The following is a 16,944-nucleotide window of genomic DNA, read 5'->3' as shown; positions in this document are numbered from 1 at the left end:
ACAAGCTGTAATCAGAAGGATGTATCACCTACAAAGTTCTTAAAGTGAACATGATTTATAAATGCTGTCTTTGTTATTTGCTGTATACACGAAAAAAAAAATAAAACATCTGCTACTTAAAAACAAAAACCTTTGAATACTTCAGAATGATTTCCACTAGGGTATTTTTTGAGAAAAGAGAAATGAATACTATGATCCCCTGGAGACTCCAACACAGTATTGTAGGAATGATATGCTATTTAAACTATAATACTATTTCTGCCCACCTGTGAATTTCCCGATCAGTTATTTCATTTCTCTAATATAATTGCATGACAGAACAAACACAAATTAACGCTACTGGGCCCCAGTGGAATATGTTTTGAAGTGTTTATATGCACTATTGAACTAAAAAAAATAGGTAGCAGATGCCTCTATCAAAGAAGTAGTGGCGATGTATTGTTCTGTTTCTGTGAGCGCACACATAGTGAAAATGCTTGTCAGTCATGAAAAGGCTTGGACTTCAATGAGATGGCTATAAGCTCTTTCTGAAACTACAGATCTAAATAGTACAGCTGGAGAACAAGTGTCTGATGCTTAAAAATATTGTGCCTCTAGGACTAATTACGCTTTTGCAAACTTCCTAAAACATTGCTATTTATTTAAACTTCGGCTGTACAAGATCTCCCTCAAATGAATGGTAGCTATTCTGAAGCCTGCACATAAACATCTATTTTGTGGAGAAACTGGCAATTAAGGACTTGTAATGAATTCAAGTCTTTTTCAATCTCTTTAAAAGAATGCTATCAAATCAAAGGAAACAAGATATGAAGGATTCTTTAAAAATTTCCCCTTTTTTCTGATGTCTTAAGATACCAGGAAAATAACTTATTTTTCTCTGTATTATACATTTACATATCCATTTCTTGTTAGAAATTCAAAATAAGTTATAATTCATAATCCCCTAGAAGGAAAGGACTCCACATACAATGCAAAAATTTTAAATTTCTTTAAGACTGTTCTGAGTAAGCACAATTCTAGACATACTTATTTTCTTTCTCTTTTTTTTGATGCTCTAGATAAATGGTAGAGATTTATTTTGTAGGTTCATTGATTTTAAGATTACTTTAAATTCTTTAAAATATTTGGGGCATATCATAAGAATGTATGAAGATATTTAGTACATATTGGATGTATTTTAGTATATGTAAAATATACTCGAGTATAAACTCATATATCTAGGACTTAGACAGAAGATAGAATATTTTTTAGATTACAGGTGTGTTATTTGGATGTAATAAACAGGGAAAAAGTAAAAAAAAATATATGCTTTGATTTTAGGTTTATATTTTATAAATTAAAAAATCTTAGCCAAAAAGATAAAAACAGAAATATTTTAGATTAATGGATACTTAATAATTGCATCAACAGTTTTACCCTGAGAGGACTAGATATTTCAGAGATGAGGAGCTTCATGATGAGACTGACACCATTCGTATGAAAATCTTATTTCCTACATGGAGTGAATGTTCAGGGAAAGGTCAGACCACTCCCCTGGTCTCCAATGACGTTCTCCCCATGGATTACACATGGTGGAGGATCTTTTATCTACTGCAACTGTTGGTGCATTTTTGATATTCTGAGTCATAAAGAATTCATAGAGCAAAGAAAAGCAAACAATTACAAAATGAGAACGGGCTAAAGCCTAAGTATTGCCTCATGCTAGATTATCCAGCTTTGAATTCCGTGAGCATTTAAAGTTGAATTGTAATGCCGTGCTCATTTCAAAGCAATTATGTCGACTTCACCTGCCTCAACCCATGTCCCCAGTGCTTCTCTTTCTATAAAAATAAAACAAAAACAACAAAATAAAACAAAATACAACAAATGTGAACAAAAACGATAATAAGATTAAAACTATCATCTCTCTTAGAAAACAACACTAGCAACAAACACATGCTTGTCCATATTGAATCAACAATGTAATCATTCCACCTGATATTGTTAGTGAACATGTGTGACTTTCTATATTTGGCTAAAATAGCAATGAATCAATGATGTTATGTTCTGTTGTCTCTTACATAAATAGGACACTGATATTTGTGTTATTTTTCCAGGTTATCATGATCAAGCTCTCAGGAGCTAAAGGATTAATTTATAAAATAACTTTGTTCTCTCACCTATAAAATAGGAAGTTGTAGGAAAGATTAAACATCATTTTTTAAAACAACTCTTCTAGTACCTGTCACATAGTAAATGCTCCATACATGTTTTGTTGAATCCAAATATAATTCCTTTTGGGATATTTTTAATCCAGAAAAGGGTGTCATCCCATCTCTGTTTATAGCATTTGGAAGTAATACCACTGATACATTATTGAGAGAAACAGTGGATAAAAAGCATCACGTTTTATGGATGGGGAGACAGTAAGATTAATGTTCTGTTGTATACTAGCAGATGTTAAGATTGTTCCTAAGTATCCAGTTTTTGCATGTAGCTGCCCAAATCTTCCAACACCACTTGCTGAAGAGGGTATTTTTACTCCATTTTATGCTTCTGGCCCCTTTGTTGAATATTAGTTGACCATAAAGACCTGAGTTTATTTCTGGGCTCTCCATTCTGTTCCATTGATCTATGTGTCAGTTCTTATGCCAGTACCAGGCTGTTTTTATTATAGCGGCCTTGTAATACAGTTTAATATCAGGTATTGTGATCTCTCCTACTTTGTTCTTCTTTCTCAAAATTGCTGCAGCTATTCGGGGTTGTTTATGGTTTCACATAAATTTTTGAAATGTTTGTTCTATATCTGTGAAATATGTCATTGATATGTTAATAGGGGATTGTGTTGAATCTATAAATTGCTTTAAGTACTATGGACATTTTGATGATGTTAATTATTCCAATCCATGAACATGGTACTTGCTTCCAATGGTTTGTGTCTCCCTTAACTTCTTTTTTCAGTGTTGTATAGTTTTTTGAGTACAGGTGTTTTGTTTCCTTGGTTAGGCTTATTCCCAGGTACTTTATTTTTCTTGTTGCTATATCAAATGGGATTTTTTTTCCTGATTTCTGTTTTTTATACCTCATTGTTGGTGTACAAAAATACCTTTGATTTCTGAATATTGACTTTGTATCCCACTGTTTTGTCAAATTCACTTATTAGGTCAAGTAGATTTTTGGTGGAGTCCATAGGATTTTTTCTGTACACTTTCATGTCATCTGCATGCAATGGCCGTTTTGTTTCCTCCTTTCTGATTTGGAGTACTTTCTTCTTTTTTTTCTTGTCTGATTGCTGTGGCTAGGACTTCTAACATTATATTGAATAGAAGGGATGAAAGTGAAATTCCTTGTCCTGTTCCTGATCTTATTGGGGAAACTTTTAGTTTTTGCCCATGGAATATGATGTTGGCTATAGGTTTCTTGTATATGGCCTTTATTATGTTGAGGTATTCCCTGTATTCCCACTTTGCTAAGTGTTTTTATCATAACTGGGTGCTGTACCTTATCAAATGCTTTTTCCATATCTATTAATATAATCATGTGATTTTTCTTTCCTTTGCTTATGTGCTGTATTACATTTATTGATTTGTAAATTTTGTACCATTGTCACATCCCTGGTATGAATTACACTTGATCATGGTGCATGATCTTTTTAATATATTGATGGATGCAGTTTACCAGTTGAGGATTTTAGCATGTATGTTCATCAGCAATACTGGCCTGTAGTTTTCTTTCTTTGTTGTGTTTTTATCTGGTTTTGGGATTAGGATAATGCTGGCTTCATAAAATGAGTTTGAGAGTTGTCCTTCTTCTTGGATTTTTGGGAATAGTCTGTGAAGGACAGGGGTTAGCTCTTCCTTAAATATTTTATAAAATTCTCCTATGAAACCAGCTACACATCAAAAAATGTCAAAACTCAACCACCAAATTACACCATATACAAAAGTAAATTCAAGATGGATAAAAGACTTAAATATAAGTCATGACACCATAAAGTCCTAGAGGAAAATATAGAGAGGAAAGTCTTAGATATTGCATGCAGTGATATTTTCACCAATATGTCCCATAGAGTAAGGGACATAAAGGAAAGAATAAACAAATGGGACTTCATCAAAATAAAAAGCTTATGCATGCCTAAAGAAAACATTGCAAAATGAAAAGGGAAACAACTGTATAGGAAAATATATTTGCAAATGATATCTTGGACAAGGTTTTGATCTCCAAAATGTATAAAGAACTCACATGACTGCACTCCAAGAAGACAAACAACCCAGTTAAAAAGGGGCAAAGGACTCGAGCAGACATTTCTCCAAGGAGAACATATAGTGGGTTCAGAGACATATGAAAGGATGCTCAGCATCTCTAACCATCAGAGAGATGCAAATTAAAATCACAATGAGATACCACTTCACACTAATCAGAATGGCCATCATAACCAAATCACCAAATGACAAGTGCTGGTGAGGCTGTGGAGAAAAGGGAACCCTAGTGCACTGTTGGTGGGAATGCAGAATGGTGTAGCTACTATGGAAAATGGAATTGCCTTTTGATCTGGCAATTCCACTGCTGGAACCATACCCTAAGAATCCTGAATCACCAATCCAAAAGAACCTACGCACCCCAATGTTCATAGCAGCACAATTTACAATAGCCAAGTGCTGGAAGCAACCTAAGTGCCCATCAGTAAGTGAGTGGATCAGAAAACCATGGTACATTTATACAATGGAATTCTACCCAGCAGAAAGAAAGAAGGAGCTCCTACCCTTTGCAACAGCATGGATGGAACTGGAAAGCATTATGCTAAGTGAAATAAGCCAGGTGGTGAAAGACAAATAATATATTATCTCACCTATATGTGGAACCTAATCAACAAAACATACGAGCAAGCAAAATATAACCAGAGACATTGAAATAAAGAACAAACTGACAGGAACCAAAGGTGAGGTGAGAGGGGATAAGGGGAAGTAAAGGGGGGAGAGTTGTGAGGAACATGTATAAAGGACACATGGAGAAAGCCAAAGGGGAGTGGGACCAAGTGTGAGAGGTGGGGATGGTTAGACTGGGAGTACTGGTGGGGGGAAAATGGAGACAACTGTACTTTTACAACAACAACAAAAAAATAAAAATGCACACACACAAAAAGATTGTTCCTGTGTAGAAGCAGACTGCGTACACATGCTGTGAGGTTTGAGGATCAGCAAAAGTCAAATGTACTCACACTCTTTTTAAAACAACTTTCTCTACTATAGCACTTACATCACTGCAATTATGTTCCCAGTCTTTGCATTTCCAAAGACAATCCTCTGGGTCAAGGAGTTTTCCGCTTATATTTATCCTTGTATCGCTACCACCTATTTTAGTGCCAGGTACATTAATTAGAGTCACTGCATAAATTTCCTTAAAAGGGGTTGCTATTGATTATAATGCAGGCACCAGCAATATTCTGTGGAGGGCAAAGAAATGATCAATTGATACTAATTGAGATGGTGGAGAGAGGAGAAAGTTTCATGGAATATGTTCACGAGAGCTGGGCCTTGAGGGCCTAGTTGTAGGCAAAGGTAGTCCAAGCAGAGGAAATTCAATGGCAAAGAGGAGCCAACTCTACTGAGAATACATGAATAGAGAGTCATTCAAAGGGGATAAAGAGGTGTCAAAAATAAGTTTCTCTTCCTTCAGAGCTGTGCCAGGAGCAATCCCTGATGGGTGAGGCTTTTCTTCTATGGGCTGCTAGTGTATCAGTGCTGGAGGTCAGGGTGGGGGAGTTCCTTTTGCCAGTGCTCTCTCCAAGGGCACCCATATTCTGTGAAGGTGGTGGTGAGGACAAGCAGTAGAGGGAAAGAATCATAATGGAAACAGCACAGACAGACCCAGGGAACACTTCAAACTCAGCAGAGATCCTGTCAAGAGCCAGGTGGTTGGCAGGGTCAAAGCTCATGGGACAAACTTTCAAGCCAACAATAAAGTGGGCACTAGGTCATAAACTGACACTGAACAAGATAAAGATATATTTATGCCAGAAGATTATGGTAAAAATAAGTTCTGGGTTCTGAGCTGTAAATTACTAAGCACACAAGAGGTAAGGAGAAACATGCTCAATAATCTGAGTTAAACTTGAGTAGGTAGTGTTTTAACAGGAGATTTTCCCTTTGGAATTCTGAGGCAGCCCTGCATTTCTTTGAATTTCCTTCTTAAAAAGCTCTATTGTATCTAAAATTATAGTCCTTAGTAGCAGTGTGACCTAAATTAGTCCTTAGTAGCAAGTAACTAACCTAGTGGTAATGTGGAGAATAGTTATAAATTACAAGAGCTGATTGTTTAATTTTCAGGAAATTTTCATGCCAAATGTTAAATGCAGCCATTACTAAAAATCAAATAACATAAACATAAAATTAAGTACACTATATTAAAAACAAAGGTAACTATTTTTTTAAATTATGTGCTATATATACTTTCAGTAATATTTATAATAAAATTACATATATAATTATATATATGTATTTACAATTTTCTTTTTAGAGAGCTGAATGTTGGTTGTTAAATATTTACCAGTGTGATACTGAACTAACCCCTATATACTTTAGTCTTTCATCTGATGAATTTAGAAAGCAATGCTGCATACCCTTTAAGGCTACTGAAAAAAATAATTTGGAAAATATAATAGTAAATGGTAGATGCTATCATGATCAATTATTGTTTTGTAAAACAGTATTTTAGTTTTTGATAAATGTATGTAGCTAACTCTTATGTGTAATAAATATTTTAAATATTCAAGCCACATGATTTTTTCCTAATCAAAAATGTTTCTGCATATTTATTAGAAAGAACTATTGGTTCCATTAGGAAGCGTGTCTGAACAATCTCTCCAGAAAAGATAGGTTTTATGAATTGCAGCCTATTAAACAGTTGCTAAGGCAACCATTGCTTGTTAATAATGTAGTGATAGAAAAGAAAAGGTAATTTGAGGAAAAATGCTTCTCAAAATTCAAAGGAGAAATATACCTGAACAAACCTCCAACTGAAAAAAAAAAGAAACAACTGGCCATGAGCAGTTTCTTTCCTGAGTTTGCAGAGAGAGATCAGATAGTTTTCCACAAGATAGAGAGCCATAGAGACCAGCGTGCATTTTAACCTTATTGTCAGTTCCATTACCCTTGATTTTACATTTTTAGTCTCTTATGATTTTACAAGTGATAGAGGCAGACATACACTACAATAACCTTAAAGCTAGATTCTGGCATTTTTGATAATAATATTAAAGGGCCTCTTATTGTTGCAGTATACCTCGATTATCAGTTTATTTCTTATGTCAATAAGTACCTTAGAGGGTGATTTGAATACCTGATAACAGCCACTGTCACATGTTCTCATGACATGGCACCCTCAAGGGTTCACTCAGTTTACTGCCTTTTGCATTTTATCTATATAACAAAGGATGAGTTAACTTGAATGCTCATTTGAGGTCTTTAGTAAGAGAAAGGTATTAAGTACATTAACACATATAATTACTTTGAATCCTTCATTCTCTGGAGTTGGATTGTATTGTCATTTTTCTAATGATATGATTGTAGTGTCTAGAGATTCTATCCTACAAATCAGTAAAAGCTGAAATATAATATTAATCAGATCTTATTCTAAGCCAATCATAATCTTAAACTCAGATTTTTTTTCTTATTGTGCTTAATGCTAATGGTTGGTCGTAGACAAATATGTACTTAGTACAATTTCTTTTTACCCCTTTAGGACCAGCTTTATGTTATTTTTCTGAGCTATATATTCCTTAGCTTCTTAGATGTGCCTCTATATAGTTTTTCTGAGAGAAACAAAATATCATTACCCAAGTTGAATCTGGTTAAAAGAGCCATTGCTTTATGAAAACGAAAAAACCCTACAATTCTTCTTATGTTTTCAGGTACTTTGCTACAAATCACCTTGCAAACTAGTAGGAAACATGAAATCATATGCAGATACTAAGATTTAGATCAAACGGATATGCTCCATATGAATTCCTTAATTGGCAGGAATGCATCTGGTTATCTCAGACACAAAAATGAGGAAAAGAAAGGCTTCTGTTTACTAATTTGACAGGATCACATTGTGGTTTGACATGGACACAGGTTGAGGTTGCAAACAGCACTGATGCAGCAGCTGCAAACAACACTTAAAACATCTTTAAATCAAATCTAGAAAATAATGACCCCAGAAAAAGAAACCTAAAATATTTAAGTAACAGATTGGTAATTTTAGACTTCATTTTATCCAGCCCTTTTACTTTCTATCTTGTTGGCTATTTATTCTATATTTAACCCTCTCTGAGTCCTAATCTTCACATACTATATATTTGCCAGTTTACAACTGCCAAGCTATGCATCATTTTACAATGAAGAATATGTTTTAAAATGCACACACATATAAATGGTCAATGTGAAAAATCTATGCTTCTTTGCCATTTTAACCAAACCAAGTTGGAATTAATGGGTACAATGATATCAGTGTTCATTGGGACTGTTTAAATTAGAAAAGTGCTTAAAGGGCAAAGGAAAAAAAAATTGATTAAAAAAAAATCCTAATTCCCTGAGACTTTACTGAATAATGAGCTCTAACTAGGCATGGAAATTTGCTCACATATTATGCAGCTAATTTAGGAGAGAATGAAGAATGGACTGTTATAAAAGACACATTATTTCCTCTGGAAAAGCTTTAAACAGTTTGCAAAGTCAAATTTAAAATGTTTTTAATTGTAGTCCTTTATTGTTGCCATGTAAAAATGTGGTTGAAGTCTGTTGAGCAGATTGAATCTTACAGGAGATGAATACCAGTTAATATAAAAAGGGATCTTTGAACTTACATTTTTAATGCATACGTTTCCTTAGTAAATTTGTTGTCTATGGATGTAAGACAACCTCTTATAAATGAGTTTGTGCTTCTTCTGTTCCTATCTTATTACCTATCAAATAGACATAGACAAATTGTCCCAGTGGGAAGTCGCCCATCAGAGTACTAGTACCTATTTTTTTTATTTCTGAATATTTATTACTATCTCACAAAATTACCATTCTGTTCACTCATGTAAAACATTAATAGTCACATTTTCTCTGTAAGTTTCACATAATAATAATTAAATTTCATGTTTCTTCAAGAAACATGCCTTTTCAACCTTTTTACTAAGTCAGCATTTTATTTATATTCAATTTATTTGAAAAGAGGAAGAAGGATGGATCTGTTATTTAACCAGGCTCTTCGGTTTACATAGTGCAATTTAAAAGCTCTGAACTCTTTTCATTTGTAGTGTGCGGGGCTCTCCATCTATGTCAAATTCCTGCAAACTCTGTCTACATATCTCAGGGATAATTTCCTCTGGAGAAGTAAAACATACAAACCTAATCCATATCACTCAAAAATACATTTACACTATACCATAGGGCAGAATATGGCAGTATATCATGTACATTTATAAAATTTTGTAGTTACAATTTAAAGGGCTTTTTTTTTTGCAATTTACATTTGGAGATTTAAATAGTTTGGGCAAAGGCAGGACATCAAACCTGACAGTTAGAATTTGTTTACCCTACTCAAACAAATTGGCCAAGGTGAGACTTTATTTTTTTGCTTATGTAACCATATGACCTGTTTTACCAAAATGTGACATAAACATAGTGATCTATATAGATCTACCTCCTGCAGGAAATTTGCCAGCATCGGCCTTTATTATCAAAAATTCCAGTGTCATCCTTTTGACTTCCCTCAATTCATTGTTACAGTTTATAGAATCAAAACCATATCTTCAGGCCTTATTTTCTTTCTAATAAATCAGTTTTAATTTGATGGAAACTAAAAGGAAGGTCTTTGACTCAAAGTACCTCAAATTGGAAAGTTAGACATATGCTTAATCATATAACTCTAGTACTTTAAATGTCTCTTCTTTCTGGAACTCCCACTTACTGCCTGAGCTCCAATTCCAACTTCATAATTCTTATTGAACATCTCTACCAGAACAGTGCACAAGACTTTCTGAGTCATTAAGTGCATTTAAAATCATAGTTAAAATCTATATTCCCAACCAGTCTTTCCTGTCAAATTTCCTAGCTGGTTAAATGTTCTCACCATTTAAGCACTTACTCAAATAATACATTACTAATCCTTTGAAGTATTCCATGTCCCTGGCTTCACACATTTAATGACTTTCCAAGTTTGCAGTTATAACTAAAGGGATGCCACTGATATCCATCTGCCCCTCTCCCTTGTCCTGTTGCTGTAGTTCAAACCCTATCATCTCTCACTGAACTTTCACCATCATGCTCCACTCACCTATCATACCCTTTAAACCTCCATGATGTTGTCAGAATTATTTCACAAAACACACCTGTGATCATGAAATATTCTTTATTGCTTATTCGCTATAACCTATAAAATAAAGTTCCAACTCTTTAGCATAGAATTTATCTGATCGTATCAGATTCTGGAAGAATTTTGCTGTATCCATCAGACCTTCACCATTTCAGGTTTCTCTGTCAGTGTTGGTTTCTCTGTGACTGAAATTGTCTCCTGGTACGCTGGAAGACAGCCTTGCTGGTGCATACAGCAAGTTAGCCTAGCAGGAGAAATAATATTCTCCAGGAACAGCCCCTCAAATAATGCCACTTTGGAGCAGGTGAATGAATCCTGAAAATGTCACTCACTCTTTGTATGGGATACTTCTGAGGTGAGTGTTTTATGTCATTTTTTCACAGTTTCTCCAAGAAATTAAGCTCTCGCCATGCACTTATTCCCTGTGGCTGCTAGATTAATATTGAAAATTCATTAACTTCATTTTCTTTCCTTAAACACTCCCCCACTCCACTACTGGTACCCATTCCAAATAAACTACTGGCGTTCAAACCATTATCTTAGGGTCTGTTTCTGGAGAACACATACTAAGAAAAAGGCCTTTCACACTGAGCATTACAACTTCATTCTTGGCTATTCTCATCCATCTGCCTATGCTCAAGTTCAATCAGAACTATATATCATTTTATGTAGAAGAAAACATACGTACTAAACTTATAGACCTTGGTCTGAGAGAGGACTTTACACATTTGACTCTAAAACCAAGGGAAGTAAAAGCAGAAATAAATAAGTGAGACTATATCACACTAAAAACTTCTGCACAGCAAAACAAACCACCAACAGAACAAAATGGCAATCAACCAAATGGGAGATGTGTGCAAATGACAGCTCCAGCAAGAAGTTAATAAAAAAAATACATACAGAACTCATACAGCTCAACATAAAAAAAAAGCCAATTCAATTAAAAAATGGGCAGAAGACCTGAACAGACACCTCTCTGAAGAAGACATACACATGGTCAACCGATACATGAAAACAGCTCAACTTCATTGGCTATTAGAGAAATGAAAATCAAAACTACACAGATTTACCACCTTCCACCTGTTAGCATGGCTATTATCAACAAGACAGTTAATAACAAGTGTTGGAGAGGTTGTGCAGAAAAGGAAATGCTCATTCACTACTGGTGGGATTGTAAATTGATATGGCCACTATGGAAAACAGTATAGAAGTTCCTCAAAACATTACAAATAGAGTTACCCTATTACTGAGCAACTTTTCTTCTGGCCATCTACCCCAGGATTTGAAAACTTTTATTCAAAAAGATATATGCACTCCTATCATAATTATAGCATTATTCACAGATATGGAAATCACTGAAGTGCCCTTCCACAGAGAATTGGAAAAAATATGTAGGATATATATAGGTATATATATATATATATATATATATACACACACACACACAACTCAGCCATAAGAAAAGATGAAATACTGCCATTGCAACAACATGGATGGATCTTGAGAATATAGTGCTAAGCCATATGACAGAAAAAGTCAAGAACTATATGATTTCACTCATATGTAATATATAAAATGGAAAGAAACAGATGAATAAACACAAACAAACAAACAAAAACTCATAGACACAGACAACAATATGGTGGTTACCAGAAGGAAGGGAGTTGGGAGGGTAGTAAAGGGTAAAGGGGGTCAAGTATATGGTGAGGGAAGGAGATTTCGCTTTGTGGGGATGGGAACACAATGCAATATACAGATTATGGTTTATAGAACTGTGCACTTGAAACCTATATAATTTTATTAATTAATGTCACCTCAATAAATTAATTAAAAATACACATATTTACCCAAAGTGAACCTTACGCTGCCAGTCTGTGCACTTTTATTTATATACTCTTTTCTCCAATATCTTACTTCTCTCCTTCTTTAAAAAAATATTAATCTTTTAAGGCCTATTAATTTGTATTCTTTCTTTGAAGTTTTTCCTGAGTACCAATTTAAAACCAGTTTCTTCTCTGCTTCTATAATAGAGTATTATAACTTCATTATTCATCACATTAGATCACAGTTAATTTGTTGATCTAATTAATCAGGTTGCATGTTGCTTCTTCTGGACTCTATAAGGTACTTGATGGAAGTGTTAAATGAAAATTGTGAACTTGTCTTATAAATAATTATGAAAATGGTGATTATATTCTAAAGCAGGAATTTAAAAAGAAATTTGATATGCTTGTTACCATCACTTACCTTTTCTAGGCTATATGTATTATTTGACTTGTCTGACAGAACAAAATATCATAGACTGGGTAGATTAAACAATGAAAAATTATATTCTCACTGTTTTGGAGGCTAAAATTCCAAGTTTAGGATGCCAGAGTGGTCAGGTTCTGGTGAGGACTCTCTTCCAGGCTTACAGACGGTAGACCCCTCTTGCTGCATCGTTACATGATGGAGAGAGAATGAGTGAGCTCTCTAATACCTCTCCTCATTAGAACACTGGTCCATCACGAGGGTCCCACTCTCATTCCCTTTCAAAGACCTTATCTCCAAATACCCTCACATTGGGGTTTGTGGCTTTGACATACAGATTTGGGGGAGACAAACATTCAGACCATAATACCGTGACAAACTGTTAGAAGCCCTAGGCAGATTTTCTTATTGAATTCAGATAGATATTAGGTTGATAATTTTTCTCTATGCAGAACTTTTATCAATACATATCTGAGTTTCCATGTACAACTACATAAATCATGGCATTTACAACTCCAGTGATGCTATTTGCATTCACTTGGGATGTAAACAAAGGCCTCTATAGTTGAATGGGCCTTCAGCTTTCTCATTTCTTCTCCTACCCTTTGTGTCTCTCTCCATGGGAAGTCTATACTCTCCTTAATGCATACTCTTCAGAACTGATATAATAGTATTTTTGCCTATATGCTCAAATACATGAATAATGTTTTTAAAATTAGGTTTTATTTACCCAAAGAGAATGATATTATTTACCCCTTTAAATTTTTTTCTTTCAAAACTACATACCAGGTATATGCTTAGATGAGTGGCTAAAAAACTGTGGTACAATTACATAATGAAATACTACTCAGCCCTAAAAAGGAAGGAAATTTTACCTTTTAAAACAGCATGGATGGATCTGGGGTGGGGGTATTATGCTAAGTGCAACAAACCAGTCAGAGAAAGACAAATACCTTATGATTTCACTTACATGTGGAATCTAATCAATGAAGTAAACAAACAAAATAGAAAAAGCTTCATAGATACAGAGACCAGGGTGACAGCTGTCAGAGGGGAGGAGGTTAGGGGGCTGGAAAGAAAAGAGGAGAGTATTAGGCAAAAAACAAAACAAAACAAAATAAAACAAAGAACCTTCATGGGCACACCCTACAGTGTGGTGATTACTGGAGGGACAGTGGGTGGGGACAGGTAGAAGAGGGTAAAGGGATAAATGGTGATGGAAGAAGACTTGACCTTTTGGGTGGTGAATGTATAATACTATATACAGATGATATATTATAGAATTGCATGCTTGAAACCTATGTAATTTTATTAACCGATGTCAGCTTAATAAATTCAATAAAAATTACAAGAAAAGAAGTATGATTAGTCCTCTTGTACACTTTAATCCATTTTAATAGCTTCATAATAGTACACAATGTGACTATGTCATATTTTATTTAGCAATTTATAATTACTTATTTGGTTTCTAGTTTTCATTCCACAATCAATGATTCAATACATATATCCTCACATGATTTTTAGTTCTTGGGATATATACCAAGAAATGAAATTGGCTGGTTGAAAGATATGTCTATTTTTATCTTTATGGAAACAGAAAAACTCCTTTCCCCCAAAGCTAAATACTTTGTTTTTTTTTAAACCCTCATTGTATGAGAGGATGCATTTCTCCATATTCCTGCTAGCAGTAAATTTTAACACTCTTTTCAAAGTTCTTGCCAGCCTAATGAGAGTAAAATCATTTCTCATATTTAATTTAATTTTAATTTCCATGACTGCTAGTGAATTTGGGTATCGCTTCATATTTATTAAACCATTTCTATTTACTCTGACATAAAATGTTTGTTTATACCTTTTACCATTGTTTTCCCTTGGATAATTTTTCTTTATTCCTGATTATTTAGCATCATAAAAATATTAATTCATTTGTTTATCATTTGAATACAAATATTTTTCTATGCCCATTTTATTTCTATTAAAGTTCCTAGTAGCTTTCATTATGTAAATGTTTATATTACACTATGTCTGTATTTTACATACTGGTATATTTTATTTTAGTATTGATTAAGCTGATGTATATTATCCTTTATACATTGCAGCTCTTTGGAAGCTTTTTGTTTGTTTTGTTTTTAGAAGATGTTAATTTTATTTTTCATTTGCTGTAATTAAATTGAAAGATTTTTTCCATATTGGATTAGTTATCTAGTTAATTTTCTTTCAGATAAAAATTTAATTGTGACAATACCATTTATTAACTGTTTTATGCTTTCTCCAATATATTGAATGAGTTTTTTTAATATTACCTTCTCATATACAGGTGTTATTTTTTATTTTATTAATCTTAGATTTTATTAATTCTTTGATTTTTTTGCTTATTCATTATTTCCCCTCACTTTTCGAATTCATTCAGTTTTATTCTTCTGTAGTAATAATGTCAATAAAAATTACAATTTTATCTTCTAAATACTGCTTTTTCTTAATCTTTAGATTTGTGGCAAAATATTCTTCATTTCATTTCTCAATAGATGGTTTAAAAATTTTATTTAAATTTTCTCTTTGATCTAAATATTGCCTAGAAGTTGTCAATTAATTTTCAATTAGATGGTTTCATAACTAGAACTACTTCTACATATATATGTTTAATAGTAGAGAAAGTGACTTGAAATTTTTACATTTTGCTATCCACTAGATCTTCTTAAATGTGGTTTGCTAACCACATTTTGCTAACCACTACATCTTCTTAAATTGTGCTTTTTATCATCACATTATGCTTTATCCTATTTACTATTTTGACACTTAAATTTTGCCTTGTCCAATATTAATACTGATAATCTTGCCTATTTTATATGGTATTCTCCTTATGCTTCTTTATTTTCAAACATATCAATTAGCTATTGATACAAACCACCCCAAAACTTTTTGGCTTAAAGTTTTGGTTTTGGCTTAAAGTTGTGGTTTAAGCCACAAAACCTAGTGGCTTAAAATAATTGTATTTTCTTTGTTAAAGAGACACCAAGATAGCTCTGCACTGGCTGAAGTGCTCACGAGTCTGCTGTCAGCTACAGCTGAGTAGGTGTTTCTGCTGATCAATGATGGGTCTTCTTAAATGGTTTGAAGTCAGCTATCCATAGTTTTGTCTAGACTGGCCTTGGATGGGACAACTAGGCTTTTTTTCTGTGTCACCTTCCACCAGCTAGTCTAGACTTTTTCCAGATAGTGGGAAGTTTTCAGGAGATAGCTCAGAAACATGCGAGATTGGCACAGTCACTTTCATCAAATTTGCACAGCCAAAGTAAAGCTTGAGAACAGCTCAGATCCAAGGGGTAGGTTATAGACTCCAACTCTTGGTGGGAAAAGCTGGAAAGTTACATGACAAAAACCATGAACATAATATGCTTAAAGAATTGGGGTTATTTTTTCAGTAATCTGTCATTAAATCTTAATTTATCACTTTTATAAGTGTATCGGTAACAGTATTTTTATTGTTTGAGTTTTAATCCAATTTGATAGCCTGTTCACTTTTATTGTGATTTCCTATTTTTGGTGGTTTGATCAAATTACAATTAGTTTTGTTTTCTTTGTTTTGCTTAATTGAAAGTTATATAACATTTTTTCTTTGTTAACGGCTGCTTTCACTTTATTCACTCTCTTAATTGAAACATAATAATCTACTACAACCATTTTCACCTTATTTCATCCATGGCACACATAAACTAATTGCTAAAATTCTGCAGCACACCAATCTGACAAAAAAAAATTTTTGTCAGTTTGACAGAAATTGGTATAATTTTGATTGATTTACAAAAAATAATATTAATGATAATTACCCACCCTTTTTGCTTCAAAGTGTCTCTTTTAAAAGTCAGGTGCCCGTACTTGTATATAAGAATTTCTCTTATCAAGAATTAACCAATCAAATGAAACTTTATTATATACATTAAGAAGCAACTCTGTTATATGACCTATATATTTATGGTTCTAGCCAGGGCATTCACACCAGACAGCTATTTTTATGTTAGCTGTCATTTTTTTTATTTGACAATCTAAGGAAAAAGAAGTCAGTGCCCCTGACTAAATAGTCTGGTATTGCATCTTTTAAAAATTCTTATGGCACATCAGTTGAAAATCACTGATCTGCTACAATTTGTAAGCATAGTATCAATCATTTCTTCTGAGACATAGTTTTTCCCACTACAATGTTGTAATACTTCACACTGCTCTCAATTAAGAGAAAATATTTATAATAATTTTACTTCTTCCTTCCTTCCCCTCCTTTTCTCTATAGGTACATATACTAGGGTCTGCACTGGGCCTGTTGGGGTCAAGTAATTCAGTGCAAGCAGCCTTAGGTGGTGTGGTTCCCACAGGACT

The sequence above is a fragment of the Phyllostomus discolor genome, chromosome 5 (assembly GCF_004126475.2).
Source record: "Phyllostomus discolor isolate MPI-MPIP mPhyDis1 chromosome 5, mPhyDis1.pri.v3, whole genome shotgun sequence".
Classification (NCBI taxonomy): domain Eukaryota; kingdom Metazoa; phylum Chordata; class Mammalia; order Chiroptera; family Phyllostomidae; genus Phyllostomus; species Phyllostomus discolor.
This window is presented reverse-complemented; position numbering follows the sequence as displayed.